Source organism: Megalobrama amblycephala, linkage group LG16 (genome assembly GCF_018812025.1).
Source record: "Megalobrama amblycephala isolate DHTTF-2021 linkage group LG16, ASM1881202v1, whole genome shotgun sequence".
Taxonomy (NCBI): domain Eukaryota; kingdom Metazoa; phylum Chordata; class Actinopteri; order Cypriniformes; family Xenocyprididae; genus Megalobrama; species Megalobrama amblycephala.
This window is the reverse complement of record NC_063059.1, coordinates 22,916,144-22,943,113: the sequence shown is the minus strand read 5'-3', so window position 1 is coordinate 22,943,113 and position 26,970 is coordinate 22,916,144. Positions and strand designations below refer to the sequence as shown.

General features: G+C 36.9%; 1 protein-coding gene across 12 annotated transcripts in view; it reads right to left on the bottom strand.

Moving 5' to 3' along the window:
• The window catches only part of grik4 (glutamate receptor, ionotropic, kainate 4), a 388,678-nt gene that overhangs the window by 244,552 nt on the left and 117,156 nt on the right, over window positions 1–26,970 (bottom strand). For 11 of the 12 annotated variants that reach the window (XR_007180253.1, XR_007180254.1, XM_048159804.1 and 8 more), the window contains one exon: window positions 18,730–18,879. The gene's annotated coding sequence lies outside the window, so the exon portion shown is untranslated. Of the gene's footprint in view, window positions 1–18,729; window positions 18,880–21,349; window positions 21,852–26,970 lie in introns of those variants that run through there. The other variant, XM_048159811.1, reaches the window with a different exon arrangement.

The following is a 26,970-nucleotide window of genomic DNA, read 5'->3' as shown; positions in this document are numbered from 1 at the left end:
TTCCCTCCAACAAACACTGTTCATTCTTTTAAGATTAATCACTTTCAGAACAAAAAAAACAAAAAAAACAAAAAAAAACAACGGCAGCAAACGGAAGCAATTACAAAGGTACAGGATTTTCAAATTCAATATAAAAATAATAACATAACCAAGCAATACATTTCTAAGAAACCAGTCAGTAACGATACTTATTCAAGTTTCACAAATCTTAAAAATACACAAAACTTGCTTCATTTCAAGAGGGACAGCCAAGTAAATGTGTAATTCTGTTTCATAAGTCAGAAACTGAATCAGCAACTAGCAGATTCTGTTATTGAGTATTAATTGAACTGATTCAACATGGCAAATGTTGTATTTGTGAATCTTTTTGAATGATTCATTAAAAGAACTGACCAATCAGAATACACTGATAACGCTGTATTTTTCTGATGCACTATAAAGGCTTTATTTTGTGCTGAATTGGACTACACTGAAAAAAAATTGGTGTAGAAATAATTTTCACTCAGAAATTGCAAGCAAATTTCACAATCAATTATAAATAAATGCCAAGTAACACATTGAATTAAACGTTAGATTTGTAGTGACCAGCAGGCAGACATGAGGGCAGACACCCCCAATACATCAATATGTCCCCTTCATCTGCCATAATGAAAAGCACAGGACCTCAAAACTCACTCCTCCAAGAGAAGTTCCACAAACAAAGAAATAGATGGGCTAGTAGATCTGCCTACAAAGACAATCACCCTGGCCATTTGTGCAAGGGAAGAATGATGACATTTGCATGTCATTGAGCAGATTAATCCAATCACCATTTTCCCCATTGTTCACCCCATCCCTCAGTCCTAAGACCTGAGGTGTGAACTAACTTCCACTCACCAAACAGATTTGCCATGTGGCTTGGAGCCACAGAGGACCCAAAATGGACACACAATGGACAAAATGGAGCAAATCTTCTCCATTTCTATTATCAGAACTGTATATATTAATAAGTGTTGTTTGTGAACATGCAAAATATTCAAACTTACCTATTAAGGTATACATGAATGCATAGGTAGCTCAACATAACCCAATGATGTTTGGACTTTATGCTTTTAGCACAATGCCTAGATTAATCTGAAATTGGTTTGGAAAGTGAATTATGTATAGGAAAAACCTTAAAGACATTGTTCTAAACATGAACTTTATGCTATGCAAATGAACCTCATGCATCAAAACACTGGATCTGAAAGGTGCCAATTTGCATTTCCCTCCTTCTCGAGACAGATTAAAAGGCTTTTCTCTGAGACAGAGAATTGTCTCAGTTTCTGGGTTGCTGCAGTTTCCCGTTCTGGTTCCAGGCTCCAGTTCCTGCTCCAGTCCCAGTCCCAAGATGTGCTAAGCTAAGTTCAACTCCACAGAGTTGTGAAGTTGCTCTCTCAAGACTCTGAAGCTCTAAAGATAGAAACAAGGAAGTTTTGCAAGAAGTGAATTTGGAGAGTTTGAAAACTGCAACTGAGACAACAACGACAAGCTTAGCCCCCCATCTTCAAAATATCTTCTGCACCAACTTCAAAATCTTCTCATTAGAGATCCTCCAGATCTGCGTGTTCCAGACTGCCCGGATCTGCACTGACTTCAGAATCTAAAGATCCTTCCGTCTGCAAGTTCCAGAGAATAAGGATTGTCTGCACAGACATCAGAATCTTCAAGGCTTCTTCGAGGCTTCTTCTTCTGCGTGTTCCAGGAAAAGGATCTTCTCTGTGCTTCAGGAGTTCAACGTTCTTTGTACTTGAACACAAAAGTACTTTGTGTTCAAGGCTGTGAAACTGATTCCAACTCCTTTCTTCCCACTGCAACACTGCCCAGCTCAACAAGTGGAAGACATCAACCTCGGATTCAGCACGACCAGGCAGACGTAAATATCACTTACCAAATCTCTTTCCAGAGACCTTGGCATTAGTGTATTAGAGTGTTTGCATTAGATCTTGCATAGCTGATATCAGTTAATAACAAATAATCTCTCGATTTATTTATTGAATTCAGAATAAGGTTTACCTTATTTCCTCTAGAGAAACTACAGTTTATCTTTCCATAAGATTAACTTGTATAACTGCCATAGTAACATCCAACTCATTCACTTGCATTTATCAGTCTTTTTGCACTTTATCCATTCAGTAGTTGTCTATCCCTTTGTTAATACAATCTATGTATTACGCTTCTGTCTTCCTTGTGTTGATGATAAAGTAAAAGGCTATACAAGCTAACGATATCTCACAAATCCTTCAGATTGGTCAGATGATGAACTTCCTCCAATTTATATAATTGTAATATATAACTTCCATGATTGTTCTTTATTGTCAAGGTGAGACTCCTTGTCTGGTGCCCCGAAATACTGGAAGGAATCATCTGACTCAATAATAATATTAATATAAATTATTAATATTAATATTTAAGACCATAAATAACTAAATTTGTGGTGTCCTCGTGTGAGGCTAGTCCACAATCACTACTGATTTTTTAAGTAGAAAGTATGTTGTACATGAAATAGTATTTTCTTTAACAACATTAAAAAATCATTTTGAAGTGTACAGTTTTACAGTGTACATAATATGTTTCAGATGTCAGTAAACATAATGCTGAGACTACCAATCAAAAGTTACTAAAATTAATCTATTCCCACAGACATACACCAAATAAGTGTACTGTTACAATGCTTTTATGTTGCTTTTAAAATGTAAGTGCATTTTAGACAGGGCTTAGTTTCGCCTCATCCATCACAACAGAGACGTTCACTGTGGGGGTCACTGCAGTACTACTAACAGCAGGGCCATTTCCTGCAGCACACCAGGAGCTCCAGCATTTCAGAGCATTCAGCTCTGTCCAAGTGATCTGCCTCTAAACTAATCTAGAGCAGTGGAGTACACAGATGCACTGGAGTCTGAGCTCACCCCTCACGGTCCCACATTCCCACCGGAGCTCTGGCTCTCCTCCTGTTTGCTCTGGCTGTTGTCGTCTGTTGGTTTGTCAATCTGTTCGGCTGGACGGTTGGATGGCCAGCTATCTCTCTAACTGTCTCCTGGCCCTAAAATACTATGGCATGTGAACTGAGTCTCAGACCCCTGCTGTGATTAATGCAGGTGCCACTGTGTGGGTAAATAGGAGTTAAGCCAAACATGATGGCAGCCTTCATGCCACCTCAGCCAAACTCAACACAGATCTTTCCACACTGACATTTCGCTCTCTCTGTTTCTCTCTCACACTCACTGAGGAGAGATGGTGCACTACAGAGGTTAAAAGATTAATAAATTAGGATTAATCCAAAGGCAAGACCATTTAAGTATTTCTGATTATTCCACGGCTCTCTGGAATACTTGGTTATAGGGTTGGGTTATCGCCGTCCATTGCTGATGGCTGACAGACGATGTTGAGCCGGCATCTTAATTTATTGGGCAAAAAATACCAAACGAATTATAGGCTACAAGATGTTTTACACAAACTAATACATTGATATTCAAATGGCGGACCATTGGCAGACCAAGGCATGTTTCCATCCGGACCGCGAGACAGAACGGTAGCACATTTTATTGTTTCTAGTTGAAGTGAGCAGCGAGTCAAAACAGCAGTCAGGGTCGTTTCAGTGCTATATCCTCTAGTAGTTTTATCTGAAGACAAACGAGCTTCATTTAAGCTCTTTCAGTTCTGTGTGCTTTCTCTCTTTCTCCAGACGCACGCCACATTAAAGGTGCGTGTCCACTGGCGTGGAGCAGGGTGAGCATTTTTAATCCATTCCAATGGAAGTTGAGCTTAACACTCAAACGGGAAGGTGAAGCTCCCCGCCCCGCCCCCGATGTCATCGTCCATTGCGATGTTTCACTGTAGACATCGTCTGATGCCAATTTGGTAGACATCGCCCATCCCTATTTGGTTATGATGTCAATTGCTGCATTCTGCAGTTTAATATTTTGCAGTATGACGACCACTAAAAAAACCAAGGCCTCTAACCATATGGGTACCTGCCTAGCGGTGTCCAGATGAGGAAGCTTGAAGGAGTGTATAAATGTTTTCAAATAGCAGTAGACGTGGCACAATTAGTTTTGGGTACCGTTCACATTTTAACCGGTATCGGTACCAGTATTGGTACCTGAAATTTGGTGCCGGTACCCAACGGTACCTTTTTTCTGTACTTTACTCTTTGTGTAATAACAAAAATATTTCAGTGAAAACCTCTTAATTTCAACATTTTTAATTTTTATAAATTTTATTTATAAATTTTACACACTAGACAAAATAAACTTGTGTGTGTGCTGTAGTATGCATGAGATCGCATTACAGCGGAGAATTCAAATGTTACGAAAGACCTTTTCTCATGCTGTTCTTCACCTCTGTTGTTCAGTGTTGCATTCGGACATGTGCTGTGAGTGTATGTTTCCTCAGCACAGTAGCACAAATGTGTTGTTTCATTTTCCCCACGATGCTGGAGTTTGACTAACAACACATGGAAAATATGACCGTGACAATATTTAGTATGTAACAAAATGCGGAGTGAGCATGAGAGCGGTTTCTGCTCGGAACGCTCGCAACGCGGATCATATACAGACTAAAGTAAGCATGTTTCAAGTTTTAATGGACATATTGCAGATAGTGTTGTCTCAGTCTGCATCTAGTTTTGTGAAATGTAACCACAGTTCAGAACATTTAGTGTTTGCCCTGTGTGTTGTGTTTGAACAAGTTGATGGGGTGACGTCGCATGGTCTCTCTCTCTCTCGTTCTCTAACATACCTCACATCCAGATGAGTTCTCAGGTACCGAAATTTGGCACAGATTGATTAAATGTGAATCGGTACTCAGTAGTACCGGTGTAATTTGGTTGGTGCTCTTAAAAGTACCCAACCCTAGGCACAATGACCAATAAACAAAGAAAAAGAGATACAAGCCACATCATTATTTTAAATAAAGCAACAGATGTCAGCAGTACTGTTGAACATAACTTCACATAAAATGAAATTTCTGCATTATGAAGAAGTCTGAATTTATGGCTCCAATACTAAAGGGGAAATGGCTCTTATATGGTTTCCTACATGCTACGTGTTAATAACATAATAAATCTGAATCTGCCGTTATGAACTGTCTTTCCCAACAGACCAATGCCTGAAACATACCAGCATGGAGTATATGCAGGACACATCTTATTCTGTGTTACGCAGAAAACTTCTCCTCCAAGGACACTGCAGCTCTGCAGGCTGGCACGTCTCTCATCTGGGCCACGGGTCTCTGAGAGATGCATTACCCGAGCCCCGAATGCTCCACACAAAGCAATATTAGATTCTCTGGTTCCACTCCCTGCTGCGCCTCTAATCTGATTGCAGTGTCACCACACTTCCCCATGTGCCTATTAGATTGACTTACTCAATTTGATAATGTGAACGAAAGAATATGGAAGACATAAAGGTATTTGATCATCACAGCCGAGATAGGGAGGGACGTTTCAGTTAAAAATGAGAAAAATGCATTTTGGCTCCACAGAAGTCATGCATGTTATGAGCTTTCGTCGAGTGCCAGGGTGGAAGGGCGGGTGAAGTTTAAGAGCGTGTGGGGTTTCATTTTGCACGTCGAGATTTCTCATGCGAGTCATTAACAGCAGATGATAAGGAAGGTGTTGTGGGTGCAGCTTAAGAAAATGAGAAGCCAATATTGTGTTTAAACAAAAAAACCCAGTCTTTTTTTGCATGATCGTCCTTTGCCCTTGCTTGCGTATTTTTGAGTTAAAAGAGAAGCTGGAGGTGCATGCAAAGTGGTGGGAAGGGCTGGAGCATCAGGGTGCAGTAAACTCATTGACGACTGATCATCTGCTGTGGGATACGATGCTCTCGTTTCTTCACTTCATGACCTGTCTTCCATGAGCTATTGCACCTGTCGCCTCTGGCTTTGTGATCCACCCCTCTTCGGACACCGGCCAAGTCATAATGCAATGGAACAAATCCAGATTTATGGATTTCTGAAGCAAGTGGCAGGTAATCACACTTTAAGAGGAGATGTAAAATGATCTATTTGAGGCCTGAGCTAGTTTGTTCACTGTAAAATTAGAGCTATCCATTTGTGCCCTTGGAGTACCAGACAGTCACATTGTTTCCCTGAAAAACTCGCTGCCATGATGTTAGGAGGTTGTGGGGAGGTTTGGAGTTTGGAGTGTTTTTCAGGAGCTATTTAAACAACACTGTTTTCAACTAAAAATGGAAAACTTTTTAAGCATTTTGGCCATTCATTTACATGACAATGACGTTTTGGGGGCCTGAAAATGCAAACCTTTGCAAGTTTTGGAAAACGATATTGTCTCCGCATAAACTACAAAAACGTGAATTTGTGAAAACAGTGACATCATGAGCATGCATATTACGTGTTCAGTCTATAGGTGGGTAGTTTTTCTTTACAGAGTGACATTGCCAACTACTGGACTGGCATGCATAATACAGCATTTTTAATCGTTTTCGCGGATTCGTGTGAATGGGGATCATTTTGACAACACTGTCATCTGTATGCGAAAAACACTATGGAAAAACTTTTCTGTTTTTAGCACATCATTGTAGCGTTAATGTACCCTTAGTGTGATGCTATGTGGTTGCTAGATAATTGCTTACTGGTCAAAGTCAATCAGTCATCTGTTCCTTTTAAATGTCAGAACTCTGTGTGAAAGATAAAAACAAAGCGAATGTTACAAGAAATTAGAAAAAAAAGAAAAACCAAAACATCATGGTAAGAGATGGACAGGCTCGTACTGTATGTGTTAAAATAAAGGGCTGCTCACTGATGCCTCTACTGGCCAAATTCTTCATCCATTAGGTCCCTCACATTAAAGTAACTCTGCTTGGCTGAGTTTCATTACTTTTTCTAGCAGTCCTCACATCACAATGGACCATACATTCCAGAATGACTCATTCCTCCCTCTTCACTAACAAACAACTGCCTCCTAGAGACTTGTAATGACAGCCTGATATGAGACAGAACTCTTATAGAACCAAGATTTTTACAAGAGACAACCATCAGCTCACCTATGGTGTGTGTAAAGACCCAGAATCAATGGTAAATGTAAAAAAGCTATAGTGCCAGACAACAAGTATTTCTATAATGTTCAACTAGGAGTGAATTTTTACATTCCTTGTAATATTTCACTGTAAAATAAAAAGAGTAATAAAAAAAATAATAATAATAAGTATATGAGAGATGAGTTTGTGTGGAGCAACATTTACTGCGACCCAAACCGTTCTAAGACACTGAAAATACCAGATCATAAGTTGTTCGCATGTAAAAGAAAACAGTGCTGCGCTTCCCTCTGAAATTTGCATATATTTATCAAATTGTAAAGGCTGTGATTTACTTTAAACCAAAATCACTTTATGGTGATTATTAATTACAATTGTGCAGTCTTTTTACAGAAACCTAATTATATAGTGATTTCGGATGTATTTTGATTAATTGTGCAGCCCTACATTTCAACTTTCAGTAATGAAACTAAAGAAACATAATAATCCCATTCAGTCAGTCACGTTCGAAGTTATGTCGATACTGACGTAATGGCGAGACCCCGTTACGTCAGTATCGACGTAACGTCTCCGTTCCTTCGAAGTAACCTATGCAATTCCTCATGTCTGAAGGTTGTCAATGATGGGAAGAAAAAACAGAACCTCAAAAACCTCAAAAAACATTCTGAAAATCAGAAGGCTAATTATTTCAAGGACTCAAAGGGATACAACACTTGAAAACACAGCTCTCACCCGTCCTGTGAATAAGACAGAGGGGGGAAAGGTCATAGCAGTGGACAATGAGACTTCAGCATTATTCAATTCAGAAACACACAAACGGTAGAGGGAGTTCAATGCATCGGCTATCAGATGCTGTTGAACTTGGAATTTATACTGTGGCCCTCCTTTATGTGCAGCACATATCTTCGTCAGTGGCTGCGTGAGGAGATAAACGAAGCAGCGGCGGGCTTGTACCCCGGACATTTTAATTAGCTGCTCTTTAATTCACGCTGACCCTCACTGAACTCTCATCAGCCAGCTGGCCCGCTGATAAGAGCCTGTCACTCACGTGGTCTTGGCTCACGGCGGACTTTCTTAACACAGCTCAGCTCTGGATTGTGGCAGAGAGCAGGTAAAACACAAAGGCAGAAGATGAGTTTAAATTCCGTAGTCTTGCTAACTGAGTGTTGATTTGAACAGCGGTGAAATAGCTACAGTGAAGCAGGGACATCCATTATTCAATTAAGAGTTCTGAGCTTAATGTGTTTCTGTGCATAAAACAATTAGATGCACAATTGATGAAACAACACTTTCTCCTGCCTGCTGCCTCTCACCATCCATATGCTACACTATTCAGGACTTTTATCTAGAGAAAGGCTTCAACCAATTGGAAATGAATGACATAGGCGGCACCAAACCCATGTGGTGCGGTTCGCCAGTGCCAACCTTCACGGTACACTGCCCCTGCCAACTAAGACCCTCTGGATTGGCACTATAGCACCAGGCCATAACAACACAGCTGGCCTCGTCGCCAACACATCTTCTAAATCTGCTGTTAATATGCATGCAAGAGGACCTCTGTTTCCAGTCCAAACCAAAAAACATCTCATTTTACACTTTCTTTAATCAAGTCAATTTCACGTTCATGAAGAATTTTTTGCTGTAGATATTTTTCAGGAGGTGATTTTACTGTCACTTTGTATTATCGAAGTGCCAATCTTGCAAACACAATCCATAAAAACCGTGAAGCTTCCCTTATAATAATACACTTTGCCTGTAGAACTTTGATCGCCATATACAAATTTAAATTGCATAGACACACACACATACACATACACATACACATACAGTATATATATATGCAATAATTTACAAATCTCATAAACTTATATTTTATTCACAATAGAATATAGATAACATATCAAATGTTGAAAGTGAGACATTTTGAAATGTCATGCCAAATATTGGCTCATTTTGGATTTCATGAGAGCTACACATTCCAAAAAAGTTGGGACAGGTAGCATTAAGAGGCCGGAAAAGTTAAATGTACATATAAGGAACAGCTGGAGGACCAATTTGCAACTTATTAGGTCAATTGGCAACATGATTGAAGTCAAGATGGGCAGAGGATCACCAATTTCCCCAATGCTACGGTGAAAAATAGTGGAGCAATATCAGAAAGGAGTTTCTCAGAGAAAAATTGCAAAGAGTTTGAAGTTATCATCATCTACAGTGCATAATATCATCCAAAGATTCAGAGAATCTGTAACGATCTCTGTGCGTAAGGGTCAAGGCCGGAAAACCATACTGGATGCCCATGATCTTCGGGCCCTTAGACGGCACTGCATCACATACAGGAATGCTACTGTAATGGAAATCACAACATGGGCTCAGGAATACTTCCAGAAAACATTGTCGGTGAACACAATCCACCGTGCCATTCGCCGTTGCCGGCTAAAACTCTATAGGTCAAAAAAGAAGCCATATCTAAACATGATCCAGAAGCGCAGGCGTTTTCTCTGGGCCAAGGCCCATTTAAAATGGACTGTGGCAAAGTGGAAAACTGTTCTGTGGTCAGATGAATCAAAATTTGTCAGATGAATCAAAATCAAAGTTCTTTTTGGAAAACTGGGACGCCATGTCATCCGGACTAAAGAGGACAAGGACAACCCAAGTTGTTATCAGCGCTCAGTTCAGAAGCCTGCATCTCTGATGGTATAGGGTTGCATGAGTGCGTGTGGCATGGGCAGCTTACACATCTGGAAAGGCACCATCAATACTGAAAGGTATATCCAAGTTCTAGAACAACATATGCTCCCATCCAGATGACTCTCTTTCAGGGAAGACCTTGTATTTTCCAACATGACAATGCCTGACCACATACTGCATCAATTACAACATCATGGCTGCGTAGAAAAAGGATCCGGGTACTGAAATGGCCAGCCTGCAGTCCAGATCTTTCACCCATAATAAACATTCGCCGCATCACAAAGAGGAAGATGCGACAAAGAAGACCTAAGACAGTTGAGCAACTAGAAGCCTGTATTAGACAAGAATGGGACAACATTCCTATTCCTAAACTTGAGCAACTTGTCTCCTCAGTCCCCAGACGTTTGCAGACTGTTATAAAAAGAAGAGGGGATGCCACACAGTGGTAAACATGGCCTTGTCCCAACTTTTTTGAGATGTGTTGATGCCATGAAATGTAACTTATTTTTCCCTTAAAATGATACATTTTCTCAGTTTAAACATTTGATATGGGGGTGGGGTGGGACGGTTCAGATTTTTCACGGTTCGGTTTTTATCACGGTTTTAGTGTCACCGTTTTGGTACAATTCGGTATGTGCTATGTTCAGTAAAAAATAATTGTCAAATAAAGATGAAGAAAATAAAAACAAATAATCTAACTACAAGAAACAGCACAAATAAATACATGAGAGCTAAGATACAAATAAAATAAACAATGCTCTACAGGTTTTTCAGGTATCTAACAATAGTTTTCAGGTAAAGAAATTGAATAAAGCAATCAAATATAAAATAACACTATAACACTGCATATAAACTTCTTCGAATAGTTGAATAGTAATAAAGATGAAACATTATTGAAGTTACAAAAGCTATTCAGTCAAGAGTGATTTCTTCGTGCTTTGTTGATTGATTAACATTAAAACATATGCAGAAATATTAGACTGCTGTCCCTTTAAGACATAATTCAAAGATCCAGTACACGGTCTCATTTTTCTCCAAAGACATAACCTACTATGTTTGTTAGGATCATCGTTAAGATGGGCATGCTGACATAATCTTTGTGTGAATTTGTCTGTTTAGGTGCAAGACTATGGCGTTATTTTACTGCCAAATGTCGAGAGCGCATTATTGTGAAGCGAGAGTACATACAAGTAATCTTGCTCGGAATTCCTTTGCCACATTTCATTTCCCACAAAACTGGACGTGCGCTCTCAAATATACAGTGCTCTCCTATGAACTGCCTCTTCTCTCGTTCAGAAATTGCGTGTGCACGCTCAAACTGTGTCCTGCGCGTTCAAACTGTGTCTTGTGTACTCGCAAATCTCTCTGTGGTCTTGCACTAGAAATTATTTTGCTTCTGGATTAAACGCTGTCAAAAGTTATCAACCAATCAGAATAGACAACTGATCGATGAAAATGTGTGAAAAATGTGGAATCTTATTGGATGAGAGTGAACTGTGCGTGGAATTCTTTCGACAAACATGGATATTTAATTTCTTTTCAATTTAATAAATGTAACCTAGTCTAACTGCATCAAATTACAGGTCAATTTATCCCCAATCAATCAATCCCCAATTTATCTAAATAAACAAAAAAAAAGTTCTTAATGTTACTGTGGTCATACATTTTGTGTACTTGTGTTGAAATTATTTAAAATAAATAGGTAACATTTTACAATAAGGTTTTTATTTGTTAACATTTGTTAATGTATTATCTAACATGAACTAACAAAACAGGAATGGTTTTACAGGTGGAGGCCACTGACATTTTTTCCCTACTCATCTTTTCTGACTGTTTTTCACTAGTTTTGCATTTGGCTAGGGTCAGTGTCACTACTGGTAGCATTAGGCAATACCGGGACCCTACAGAGGTTGCACAGGCAGTCCAACTCCTCCAGGATGGCACATCGATATGTGCCATTGCCAGAAGGTTTGCTGTGTCTCCCAGCACAGTCTAAAGAGCATGGAGGAGATTCCAGGAGACAGGCAGTTACTCTAGTAGAGCTGGACAGGGTCCTGCTTAACCCATCAGCAGGACCGTTATCTGCTCCTTTGTGCAAGGAGGAACAGAATGAGCACTGCCACTGTGGTGGGTCAGTGATGGTCTGGGGAGGCATATCCATGGAGAGATGCACAGACCTCTACAGGCTAGACAATGGCACCCTTACTGCCATTAGGTATCAGAATGAAATCCTTGGACCCACTGTCAGACCCTACGCTGGTGCAGTGGGTCCTGGGTTCCTCCTGGTGCACGACAATGCCTGGCCTCATGTGCCGAGAGTATGAACACCAATAGTACACCTCTGGGACATTATGTTTTGGTCCATCCGGCGCCACCAGGTTGCACCTCAGACTGTCCAGAAGCTCAGTGATGCCCTGGTCCAGATCTGGGTGGAAATACCCCAGGACACCATCCATCGTCTCTTTAGGAGCATGCCCGACATTGTCAGGCATGCATATAAGCATGTGGGGGCCATACAAACTACTGAGTACCATTTTGAGTTGCTGCAATGAAATTTCAGCAAAATGGACTAGCCTGTTGCATTATTTTTTCACTTTGATTTTCGGGGTGTCTTTGAATTCAGTCCTCTGTAGGTTGATAATTTTCATTTCCATCAAATGATGTGGCATCCTTTTGTTCCTAACACATTACCCAATCCATATCAGTATAGATATCCAGAATAATGTTTTTCCCCATTGAGATCTGTTGTGTTTTCAAAGTGTTCCTTGAATTTTTTTGAGCAGTGTATGTGTATATATATATATATATATATATATATATATATATATATATATATATATATATATATATATATATATATCATTATCCAATAATATAATAATATATATTAAAGAACTTATTTTTTTATTTCATACATATATATGCATATAGATTTTTGTTACTGTTAAAAACTATGGTTGTCAAAATAAATTTAAAAAATCAAGTTTAAACTCTGACCTTTGTAAAAAGCAGAAAGAGAAAGTAAATAACTTTTCCTTTTGTTGCTTTACTATAAGATTACCATCTTCGGTTACACAATTTTCATAGATTGAGCCTTGGGATGCCAAAGCACAAAGCATTCACTTTCAAAATCCACATTCTCTCTCTTGTTCAAAGGCAGGAGAAGAGGCAGATAAGGTCTTGAATTCAAACGTTTCTGCATACTGAATTCTTAAACAGCACCTGAATATCACTAAAGTGCTGAACATGTATCCATTTGTCCTTTGAGTGGCTAGGGGTGAAGGTTTCATTCAGGATCTGTGCTTATTGCTTACTGCATTCGAAGTGTATACACGATATGTTAGAGAGTACTGTCTGCACGGACAGCTGTAAGTGAATCTGCCTTATCCTCACATAACCACAAAGCCACGCACGGCTGACTGAGCCTATATACTTCCTCTGGAAAAGACACAAACAACATACCCAATAATTTAATTTCTCCACCGATGTGTGATGTGTGAGAAACGTGAACAGGTCGGCCCTCAGACCTATATGGTTTTGTATTCCTCTGGTACCACAAAACAGCTGGACATTCTCAAAACTAGAAAGACAAATATTGGAACAACTTTGCACACATTGATGCTCAAACAAGAGCAAATCTTGCAGAATACCAATGCGACCCAGCAGATGAGGTGCCAGTGAAGATGAAAGTCTGAGTGTGGCCCCCCAAAAAAAAAACTTTAGCAGAGCCTCAAAGGATAAATTTGTGTCACATGCACACACGCTGACTTTTGTTCCATATGCAACTTACAAAGGGAGGAATTTAAGGTAACATGGGCAAAAATGTAGACAGATTATTTAGACTGAAAAAATATAGACAGATTAATTATGATGCCTTCTAAGACACCTGATTTTAGCCAAACTGCACTGTTGTAATGGAACGGGACTCAGGCAGGGATCCATTTGCAGTGCTTTATTAAATAAGAGCGTGGTCATACAGGCAGGGTCAAACAGGAACAAACAGGAACAGCAAGGGACATGCAGAATGGTGGTCAGGATACAGGCAATGGTCAGGACAGGCAGATATCACTCACAGGTCAGGATACAATAAACAGTCCAAAGGCAGTCGGCAGAGAATAGTAAACGGTAAACAGACAGGATCGGTAACTGGCAGACAGGCAGACAATTTAGTACCGCTCAGAATTGCAACACAGGTTAACAAGACTTCGCAATGAGGTGGTGTGTGAGTGAGTCTTAAATAGTCCAGATAATGTGTTTCAGCTGTATGTGGCAATAGATGATTGGTGTGGAATGTATGCATGTGACTGGCAGGGAGGATTATGGGAATTGAAGTCCAGGAACTGACAGGAATCGTGACAACTGTAGCCAAAAAAAATAGTATTGAGTTCTAAATATTTCCTTTTCTACACAATATTAAAGTAGCATTTAATGTATAAACCTAAAAAGAAACATTTTCAAGTCAATTCAAATTGATTTGAATTGACCCCCCCCCCCCCCCCCCCCCAAAAAAAACTTGTTCATTTTAAAAATGAATAGTTAATAACTATTATTGCAATTTAAAACAAGTTTTCTATTTAAGTATATTTTCAAATGTAGTTTATTCCTATAATGGCAAAGAATGTCACATGATCCTTCAGAAAGCTTTCTAATATGTTCAAGAAGCATTTATTATTATTATTATTAATGATGAAAACAGTTGCTGCTTAATATTGTTGTGAAAACTGTGATGCATTTTTAACAGGATTCTTTGATCAATAGAAAGTTCTGCTGAATAAAAGTATTTATTTATTTAAAATAAATACTGAACAGTAGAAATATTTTCAAAACTATATGCAAATGGTTTGCAATATACTACAAAACCATATGCGAATGGTTTGCAATTAAATAAAATAAATATTTTACAAAAAAAATCAAGTTTACTCTCTGACCTTTATCATAGCAGAACAAACAAACAATAAATGTAAATTCAGTAAATGTTACCATTTTTTAAATTATGATGCCCAAGACACCTCATTTTACTGCATTGTGTATTCTATCGCAGAACAGAGAGTGGTGCACTAGTCTGAAATAGAGAGTGGTGGTGAGGAAAAAATACATTCAGTAATTACATATTTAAGAAGTATTGTGCTGTTAGCTTAGAAACCAAGTTTATTCAAACTCTATTTGAATAAATTGTGAGTTTAGGTGCAATATTTTGGCAGTAGGTGGCAAGGCAGCTCACTAGAATTTGGAACTGAGCTTTTTCTCTTGCCTTTAATGATCTAACAATAAAGCCAACCCTTTTGGGGCATAAAGAGCCAACAGCTGTGGAAAGGTGTGATGGCAGCAGTAAAAGAGCTGATTTCACAGCATTAAAGAAGAGTCAGTGAACTCAGTCACTGTCGGGCCACATAGGGCATTGCAAACATGCCCAGCGCTCACAGACACCACAACCCTTTACTAGAGCACAGCAGTCGTTTACCCTGCTCAGGTCAGCCGAGTCCTCCCTCCCTTCCCTTGTTTCCTCTCCACTGTGCCAGCAGTTTACAAAGTAATCTGCTCCTGAGCAGACAAGCATCAGTGAGGCTTATCTGAAGCTTTCAGGTGCACAGACTAGAAGTGAAGACGAAGGGAAACTGTGGCTGTGAGGGAGACAACGGTCATGAAAACACACACAAACCTGTGTTTATTGCATTAGCGCAGGAGCCGCATGAAAACAGAGTGAAACAGGATCAGCCCAGTGTGGACAAGCCACAGAGAAGAAGATCAGCACAAAGACACAACTGCTCAGAAAAACGGTTGGGGGTCAGCGGTAAATTCACCGTTTCTGATTCATTAACGGCATTAGCATTTGTTTTGAGTTATACAGAAACAAAAATATTGTTTTACAGCAATATTTATTTGACAATATTCAAGATATACTACTGTTAAAAAGTTTAGGGTAAGTAAATTGATAATTTTTAGCAAAGAAGCATTAAATTGTCAAAATTGACAGTAAAGGTATTTATGATGTTACAAAAGATTTATATTTCAAATAAATGCTGTTCTTTTGAACTCTCTATTCATTAAAGAATCCTGAAATGTTTATTGAGCAGCAAATCAGCATATTAGTATGATTTCTGAAGGATCATGTGACACTGAAGACTGGAGTAATGATGCTGTTAATTCAGCTTTGCTAGTACAGAAAAAAAATACAATTTTACAATATATTAAAATAGAAAGCACTTATTTTAAATTAAAATAATATTTCACAATATTACTATTTTACTGTATTTTATTTATCAAAGACATGCCATGGTGAACATAACAGACTTCTTTGAAAAAAATTTTGATCGGTAATGTACATTTGATATCTTGATATTTAATTGCTCTACAGTATTTTATTAAACCAAAATCAGTAATAATCAAGGCAGCTTTCATTAAATGGACACAAAGTGAAATTATATTTAACAATAATATTTATGATTATTGTAATTTACAGACACCAACTGAAAAAAATACATTATATCACAGTCATCACAATATTCAGAATATTGCATTATGTTGCATCAAAACAAGGGATGTAAATTTAGCCAAATACATGCAGCTTTTTAAAAAAACCTTCCCTTCAAAACCTTCCCTTCCCTTCAAAATCCCTTCACAATCAATCACAAGAGACACATTTGAGACGCATGTTATTACCTGGTGTAAACAGGCCCATAAAGCCCATATGCTTCAACAGCTCAGACCATTTGTTTTGTAGTTGTAACTATGAATATAAAATATATAGTTTATCATGTGACTTATGTGTCAGATCAAAAAATTAACAAATTGAAGTAACCATTTAAGCAAACAAAGAAATAGTTGCATTGGAAGCCACAAGGCAGCAATTATTTTCCAGCCTTGCAAGGGCTGACCAGCTTTCTCAAGTGAGAAGCCAATTATGTTTTGCCTTGGCACTGCTTTATGAGGTGTTGCCATTACTAGCTAACGATGCATTTTCGAAAGTTATATTCAATAATGACATTTACACAAAGAGCAGACCGCAGTAGATATAGCAGTCCATTCCAGGCAGAGGTGAAACGATGCATTACATCACTACTGGAGCTCTCAGTAACAGTAACAAGATCATTTACAATAAGGTCTCATTTGTTAACGTTAGTTAACGCATTAGCTAAATTTATAGTATAGAAATATACTTTTATAGCATTTAAAATTTTTTGTTAATGTTAGGTAATTCACATACAATTCTTAATTGTTTGTTTATATTAATGCACAGTGCACTAAAGGGTTAGTTCGCCCAAAAATGAAAATCTGTCATCAATTACTCACCCTCACGTTGTTCCAAACCCCTAAGACTTTTGTTCATCTTCGAAACACAAATGAAGATCTTTTTAATGAAATCTGAGAGATTTCTGTCCCTTCATTGACAGTTCATATAAAAATTTCTTCATTTGTGTTCAGAAGATGAACGAAAGTCTTATGGGTTTTGAACAACATGAGGGTGAGTAATTAATGACAGAATTTTCATTTTTAGATGAACTAATGTTAACAGATACAACAGTGACACTTCACAATAAGGTCTTATTAGTTAACATGCATTAACTAACATATTGTATCAAATGTATTACTTATTGTTAGTTAATACATTAGTCTTTGCTAATGTTAGTTGATAAAAATACCACTGTTTATTGTTGGTTCATTTCAGCTCAGGTCTATTGAATAATATTAACAGATACAACTTTTCTTTAATAAAATAAAATAAAATTTTGATAACGTATTAATGTTCAGCATTAAGATTAATAATAATTTAGAAGTATTTTTCATTGTTAGTTGATGTTAACTAATGTAGTTAACTAATGTTAACAAATAAAACCTTATTGTAAGTGTTACCAAGAAGGTATTGTAAGAAATTAGTCAAATGAGTCAGTGTTAACTGTTTGGTTACCAACATTCTTCATCATTTTTGTGTTCCACAGAAGACAGAAAGCCAAACAGGTTTAGAACCTAATGGCTAGTAAATGATGACAGAATTATTGGATAAACTATTCTTTTAAAAAAACAATACGGCAAAATCAGAATGTTTTAAATCATTCTAAAAAAAATTACAAGTGAGCATTAGAAGACATTAGTTAATCTAAATGTAAAAAAGAATGAAATTAAATATCCAATATCAACCCATATTACAGATGAATCTAAAAAAAAAAAAAAAAAACTAATATCAAGCAATAACCAATATGATAGCAATATACTGTACTGCATACAGTTAAAACGAAAAATCAGTTGTGCAACCAAAAACACAGGCACATACAAGCTCTCTGAAGTTCCCTCTTTTTACTGAGCACAGCGGGACATATGTGAGGCCACGGAATGATCCCAGCCCTTCTCTCATATTCCCTCTGTGAGCTTCCATTTTCCAATAAATCGCCGACGTCCAATAACCCCCTTTTGTACAACACCAACAATCTCCTAAACCTCATATTCAAGCAACTGAAATGAATTAAAAACAAAACTGTAAAGAGAAGTTTTGATTTATATTGTATTCTGCATTTTAATGGTGAATTAAGTATGTATTAGGTACACATATGAAACATGATTGAAAAATAAGACAACTATCTGACAGATATGCATGTCAAAAACTGGCTGCCATGGTTACTGGAGAACTTTGTAACTCAAGGCAGCTTTGTTCTCGTCTCTCTCTCTCTTTTTTTCACTCTTTCACCTCAAGCAATAAATCTGTGCTACATTTATAATCACAATAATTCTGGCCAGCTCATATGGCTCTGTGTGCAAAACATGGCAGGTTTCCAAATAAAATGCAAAGTGCTGAAGCGGACAAGCGTTGTTTGCAGTCCATCATTGTTTCAGAGCCTTGAAAAATGTAATGTCTGTGGTACAATTAAGCACATCAAACACTCCTTCACCTCTCCGGCACATTCATAAATATTCAATGGACAGTAATAGCCATCCAAGGTGCATTCAAGACAAACACGAACACAGCTTCCACACTACAGCAGGCCTGATTGGAGGGAGCATAGTGGAGAGCTCATTACTATATATCTCATACCTTTGATCTCCGGAGGCGTGAAGCTCTAATCCATCTTGAGGCACAGGAAGTTGTTGCTCTAGTAGTGGGCACTCAAATCCAGAGCAGCACTCCACATCACAGAGTCTAGTCCACTCACCACCTAAACCCACCAAACGCTGGGGAATGGACCTGTTGGAAGAAACAGGGAATCAGGTATGCCAATGCATATGAAGTATCTCCAACTCTTGGTGTGCATCACGAGGGAAAGTTCAACAAAAAATGAAAATGTCAATATGAATCTTACAAAGCTCTCATCATACAACAGCAATTCAGCAGTGTGTGAGACAGAGAGGAATATGGAAAATAAAGTACACCCAGGCATTTAGGCTCCAAAAAGGACAAAAAAAGCAGAATAATATACCATCTAAACCATAAAGTAATAAATATTACAAATATTATAGAAATATATTATTTGTAAAAAAAAAAAAATATATATATATATATATATATATATATATATATATATATATAATCATTTTAAATTAATTCATAAAAATGCAGATATATTGTATAATAAATAAATAAATAAAATAAAGTATTATAAAAAAAGTGCTCCAAATATATTGTATAATAAATAAATAAATAAAATAAAGTATTATTAAAAAAAAAAAAAAAGTGCAGCTGTCCAAGGTTTTTCTTGTTGTCTTTCTTTTTGGAATTTGAAAAGAAAGATTTGATAATTTATCCTTTTTTGTCACAGAGAAAAAAAAAATAAAGCATACTTGTTTGGAACAACATGAGTAAATGCTGACACGACTATCTCTTGAAATACTTGGCACAATCAAATTGGATTACCGCCCTGAAAAGAATCTGGCATGTACTGCAATCAAGCAATGCAAATACTTCTCAAGTCTGTTAAATCTTTCACTTACATGGAGTTGTTGCATAACCACCAATACATTATTCTGTAACTTAAAATGACCTTCCACAATCGATGCTGGAGAAAAAGCACTTTAAATTTAGCATCCGGAGAAAGTCTGGCATATAAGCAAGGCTGCTGAGTAATAGTACAATTTATTATTTCATTTCCTTACTATTTATATGTAGCTTTTGTTTTCAAATTGTCCTTGCTTAATCTTTTTTCCCTCTCCACTGCATCAGCATGACATTTTCTAGCTCTGATATTTTTGTGCATATTTTATCTGTCTGCCATTCAACTGTGTTGTGAGGAGCGACATGCAACCTTAAATCTCACTGCCTTAAAATAAGCAGTACACGTCAAAGTCTCATCTTATTTGTGAATCGTGTGTGGATCTAAATGAATTTGTTACTTGTCCTCAACAGAGAAATCTCATTAGCTCATTAGCATTCTAAACATGCCTCTGTGCAATATTGCCAGTTAATTTTACGCTAAATGAGAAAGTAAATGTCATTTACAAGATGAACATTAATGTAACCTCACTGCATGTTAATATTGCCCTTTCTCAGATGAGGATTAAAACTGTTCCTTATGATGACCCAATCATTTAACAATAGCATCACAACCACCTGAGGATTCCGGACAGATCCCACCCATGAGATGTTAGAAGTAACTGGACTAACTGGAGAGCAAAGCTTATGCAAGTGCCCTCTTACATTTAACATTCCTGTTTAATCAGAGTGTCTAAGTTTATACTCTATACACCAGCTCTTAAAACTGTGGACAGCTAATGGCCTGTATATCTAAACAGTCATGTAATCCAATCCAACTCACTGCTCTAAAAATAAAGAACCTGACCAGCCAATTGTGTCAAAGTTTTTTTTTTTTTTTTTTTTTTTTTTTGCATATTTACTGTTTATTTGATTTTATCAGGTAGCTACCATAACTGTTCAAGTTCAGAATTGATTTCACTTAAGTACTTGAAAAAAATGTATAGAGAACAGTGTTTTCAGATGTTTCTAAAATGTTACTAAAAACATAATATGATATATTAATATAAATTATAACTTAAATATATTTATATTACTCATATAAATATCATAAAAAAATAATAACATAAAATATAAAACAAAATAAATATGTGTCCAGATATTACTATTATTACTACTAATAATAATAATATTAATTTAATCTATCTATAAGCTTTTAGTTACTAGCCAGGCTTGTTTACCAGTACGGCAAACCATAGAAACACGCGTTATGCTAACTTTTGAAGTAAAAACAAGTTTGACAAATGTTAGGCTTTAGCAATCCACCAAAAACTAACTTGTTTTACTAGATAATTTAACCATACTTTGATGCATGCGACATGTTACCGATTACCATATTCACGTACTATGATATTTGGTAGATAGCACTTCAAGATAATGCTGTGGCACATTTTGACACTTTTATGTTAGCATTAGTCAACACTTAAATCACAAAATCTCATTAAAATTCAAAAAAGCTCTAATTTCATTTACAAACCACCATATCCTGAGGTACTGTGTTTAATCTTTCATATTTTGTCATGTCTCCAAGGATTGTCCTCCCACAAAATGCCATTTTCAAAGTTCTTTCCCTATCATAAAAGTTCTAATTTGTCTCTACGTAACTGCAAAAAGATCAGAGGTGCAGATCTATTCAGTAGTTTCGGGGAGACTGCGCACACAATCTGATACATCAAATGAAAATTCTCACATGAAAACAATTTAGGGAGATTGAAGGCATAAAGCATGTCCTTTTTCCCCAGGCAGGACTGAGACAGTGACAGTTTGACTGTGTGCTCAGTGTTCCTGCAGTGCCACCTTCCCACTCAGCAATGTAGACAACTGCACTGTGGACTCTCTCTCTCTCTCTCTCTCTCTCTCTCTCTCTCGCCATTTCACTTCCTCTATACCTCGAACCACCAGCGGAAACACATCAGAGCCAATGAAGCTTCCCAACTGTCCCTGCACACACAAAAGATAAAAAGTTATGCCAATGGCTGAAGGGCTTGAGAGGAGACAGCAGTGTGGGATGATGGGAAAGCAGACCATATAATACAACACTATAGAAGTAATGAAGCTGTGATATTCAAGGAGGAGGAAAATTCATGTCCACGCCACCGTGGGGAGAATCTTCTGGCTGTGTGGGACCATCAAGAATTTATTCAGTGGCTCCAAAGTGAATAAGTTGGGATGTTTATTTTGCTAGTCCATTTAGTCAGATTAGTAGATGGAGAGACTTCATTTCATAAATCAAATGGCTTCAGTTCAATTGGCTTTTTTGATGCCAAGCTGTTCTGTTAAATGAAAGAAAGCTGCATGAATATACTTTGACAGGCATAAATGTTGCTTTGAAAGGAAAGTGTCTTTGAGGTTTGAAGATGAAATCAGCTCTCATTCTCCATGGCAGGTTCTGGAGATGTGCGGTCTGATTGAAGGGCTTCAGAAACACTCATAAAATATCTTGGGGGAGGGACCGGGGAGCCGTATTATCTACTGAAGAACATGTCATTCACCGTCTGACTAGTAAACATGTTGTTTCCCAAATCAAACATTTTCAATTTACAGATATGTTCATTAGGCTTCAGAAGCAAACTCCTATGAAGTCAATTAAGGTAATAGCTGTAATGGGGAAAAATCCTGGCTTGTTGTTGTAATGAATAATACATTTCTATTCATGTTGTTGTTCCACTTGAAGGGGATTTAGAGCAGATTAAAGTTAATCTAACAGATCACATTTGCCTGTTCCTTATCAAACATGCAGAACGCATTAGCATTGTCTCAATGAAATCAGCAATTTCTGATTAGACAAAATTCAATGCGGCTTTATTTGACATATACGTTCTGCTGGGCTAATTTGGGGAATGAAACATTACTCAAATGACTGTAAAACACATTTTAACACAGTGGTTCACCACTGGTTGAAAGTTTTACTTTGAACATCAAGAGGTAACTAAACAGTATTAATATTGTTTAAAGGTCCCGTTCTTCGTGATCCCATGTTTCAAACTTTAGTTAGTGTGTAATGTTGTTGTTAGAGTATAAATAAAATCTGTAAAATTTTAAAGCTCAAAGTTCAATGCCAAGCGAGATATTTTATTTAACAGAAGTCGCCTACATCGAACGGCCAGTTTGGACTACATCCCTCTACTTCCTTCTTTAATGACGTCACTAAAACAGTTTTTTGACTAACCTCCGCCCACAGGAATACACAAGAGTTGCGTTTGTAGAGTGTGTTTGTCGCCATGTCGTCGAAACGCTGTTATTTTCATCCCGCAGTCCAATCACCGGGTCTGATTCCGGCTCAAATTGATAGGTTAAAATTAAAGACATGTTTACAATAACACTGAGCGCATGCATCTCCACGTTATGGTAAGAGGCGTGACCTTTCCGGGCAAGATGCGCTAAACTGCTGTCGAATCACAACATAGGAACCGCTGGCACAATCAGAACTCGTTACGTATTTCTGAAGGAGGGACTTCATAGAACAAGGAAGTCATCAGCCCGTTTTTATGACAGTGGAAACAGCGGTATACAGATAAGTAAATTATGTGAAAAATACTGTGTTTTTTTACACGCGAAACATGAACACATGTTATATTGCACACTATAAACACAATCAAAGATTCAAAAAACCACGAAAAACGGGACCTTTAACGTATAATCCTATATATGTTAATTGACTGCATAAGACTGCAAAATTATGAAATTTATCAAAAGTGACAGTATTATATACTGAAGGTTTATTCAACAGTTTTAAAAACCTCTGCAGATTGTATGACCTCCCACAAAACCACTTTTTTAGATATCTTCAGATTCGTTTTACTCCTTCAATAAAAAAAACAGTGACAGTAAAGAGATTTATTATATTACAAGATTTCTATTTCAAATAAATGCTGTTCTTTTGATCCATCACAGAATTCTATTCATCAAGCTTTTCATAAAAACATTACGCAGCACAACTGTTTTCAACATAGAAAATAATAAGAAATATTTTTTAAGCACCAAATCTGCATATCAGAATGATTTATGAAGAATCATGTGACACTAAAGATTGGACTAGAAATAGAAATGAATCACATTTTAAGAAAAAGTAGAAATCAGTTATTTTCAATAATAATAATAATAATAATAATATAAAATAAATTCAGCCTTAGTGAGCATAAGAGACTTTTCCTACACACACACGGTTGTGTATGAATATGAATGATAACCCAGTTTCTAGATATTACTTCTTTCTCACTTTTGAAAGTCTTCTGAAAACCACCAAGAAACCCTTCAAAAGTTACTGGTAAATATCACAATAAACAAACAAAGAAATAAAACAAGAGCCTTTGCAGGCACAGTAGTAACATAAAAATGCAAATACATTATAATGCTGTCTTTGTTTAATGCCTAGCAGTAATACTAATGAATGCACAGTCAAAAATAATTGCTACATCTGTAATCCCAGAGACACTCCACCCTCTAATGAGTTTACCAGCAGACACAGGTGTTCACTCACATGTTTATAGCAGGGCTGAATTTGAAGAGGGCCAGACAGACACCTCTGCTGCTTCTCCACATTTAGGTTTTTGCCTCATGGCTGGTAAGTTTCGATTTTGCCTCATTCACAGTTGTCAGAAACAGTACTGACATCTCACTTTAACCAGGCAATTAAAGGTGTTTAAAGGCCCTAGAATTAAAAATTGAATTCACCTCGGCATAGTTAAATAACAAGAGTTCAGTACATGGAAATTACATACAGTGAGTTTCAAACACCATTGTTTCCTCCTTCTTATATAAATCTCATTTGTTTAAAAGACCTCTGAAGAACAGGCAAATCTCAACATAACACCGACTGTTACGTAACAGTCGGAGTGTACGCCCCCAATATTTGCATATGCCAGCCCACGTTTCCAACATTATAAAAGGCATTAGACAAGGGCAGCCAGTATTAACGTCTGGATGTGCACAACCAAATCATCAGACTAGGTAAGCAAGCAAGAACAATAGCAAAAAATGGCAGATGGAGCAATAATAACTGACATGATCCATGATAACATGATATTTTTAGTGATATTTGTAAACTGTCTTTCTAAATGTTTCGTTAGCATGTTGCTAATGTACTGTTAAATGTGGTTAAAGTTACCATCGGTTATTACTGTATTCACGGAGACAAGATAGCCGTCGCTATTTTCATTTTTAAACACTTGCAGTCTGTATAATGCATAAACACAACTTCATTCTTTATAAATCTCTCCAACAGTGTAGCATTACCCGTTAGCCACAGAGCACTATCAAACTCATTCAAAATCAGAAGTAAACAATATAACAGTATACAATACTCACATAATCCGACGCATGCATGCCGCATGCATGACGAACACTTTGTAAAGATCCATTTTGAGGGTTATATTAGCTGTGTAAACTTTGTTAAGGCATTGTTCAAGGTAAGCGCAAGCTCTGTGGGACCACGGGATTTAAAGGGGCCGCAGCATAAAATCGGCGTGTTTATAATGATGCCCCAAAATAGGCAGTTAAAAAAATTTATAAAAAAAAATGTATGGGGTAATTTTGATCTGAAACTTCACAGACACATTCAGGGAACACCTTAGACTTATATTACATCTTTTAAAAACATAATCTAGGGCACCTTTAATAAATCCTGATGGATAGAATGAACATCACACCTGCATGCAAATCCTTCCCAGCTAACACATGATGACTTGTTAGTAATTTCTAGAGATATTTATCGGCCGATTTTTGCTTAATTTACAACCATCAGCATATCGTCTATAGCAGGAAAAAGGCCGATATATCAAACCGCTGGTTTATTAATTAATGCGTGAAGGCACTGAGCTGTATGATGTCTGTTGCGTAATCCTAGCGCTGCTGTATGCGCTTTAATGTTATTAACAAAAGTAAATAACAAAAGATCGTACACTATTCTTGACTAAATAACTTTTGTAACTTTCGTAAGTGTAGCGGACCTCATCCGAATGATGGCCAAAACTTTACTGATGTTTTATTAAGTTTATTGCATCTGTTTTCACAAAAAAAAAAGAACAAAAATCAAAATACAGCACAAGAATGCACATTAAACTCTCGCTCTCCATTGCATTATCATCAACATACAGCGAATTACACAAAACACTTACTACAAATAACAGTAAACAAAAATATACATACCTTATGCATTTTCGGGGATGCTTAATAAACTGACTAAATCTGCAAAATAACTCTGAAGAACTTTACATTTGTTTAGCCCACTTTATTTCTGTACCTGAAAACTGTTTAAAAGAACTTTTAGAGTTTATTTCATATGTATCTTTGTTCTGTTGTATTTATGTAGGCCTGCTGAATGTTAAATGGATCCAATTTATGTTCATTAGAAATTATTTGATGATGCAGCAATAAACTACCTAGTATAATTCAATGCAGGTGTTTTTGAACTTAATTGATCTATTTTGTTGACAAAATTTCAAATAAGAGAACATGTGACAAATATCGGTATCGGAATCGGCCAATAATTGTTTGTTAAAATTGGTATCGGCATCAGCCCCAAAAAATCCTATCATTGCATCCCTATTAATTTCATGACTTAATAATTGACAACATAACTAATTTGCTCTTTTACAGTATACAGCGCATGCCTCCACATTTGCTCGCAACTGAAGAGTGCGCGCTTGAGCACAGTATAACGTCTGACTGGACAGGAAAGTTCGTATTTCTAAGAGTGAGAGAGTTTTTTCACATATTTTTCCATATAGGTGCTCAACGCCTATATAGCCAATAGTTCATGATAGGCTATAGTTAACAAGTTTGTGAATATTTTGAATAAAAAAGGAAAAACGAAATAAAAGTGATACATCTGTCATACAGCGCTATTGTGCCTGTGTGACGCATTGCCCCCCACGTTAATAATAAATTTGCATATATTGTGAATTAATTTAATAAACTTAGTAAACTAGCTTTCTTGGTAGCCTTCTCTAAGAAAACATCAGTTGGCCATATTGAGTAAAAAAAAAAAAAGATATAGTTTACAAAAAAATTTAAATTCAGTCATCATTTACTCAGCGTCATGATCCAAAAGTTTGTGTAATAAATTCTTTGTTGAATTAAATAAAATATTTCTTTCTGAATCTATGTTTTGAAATGTCTATTTGATGCTTTACACAATAATGACTTTAAATTATCTTTTGGGGATCATTTCTCAGACAAATTTGATGTACAATAAATTTGCAATTAATTAGATTAATCGCCACATCATGTAATTAATTAGATTAATTAGACTAATTTTAATACATATATACAGTACAGTCCAAAAGTTTGGAACCACTAAGATTTTTAATG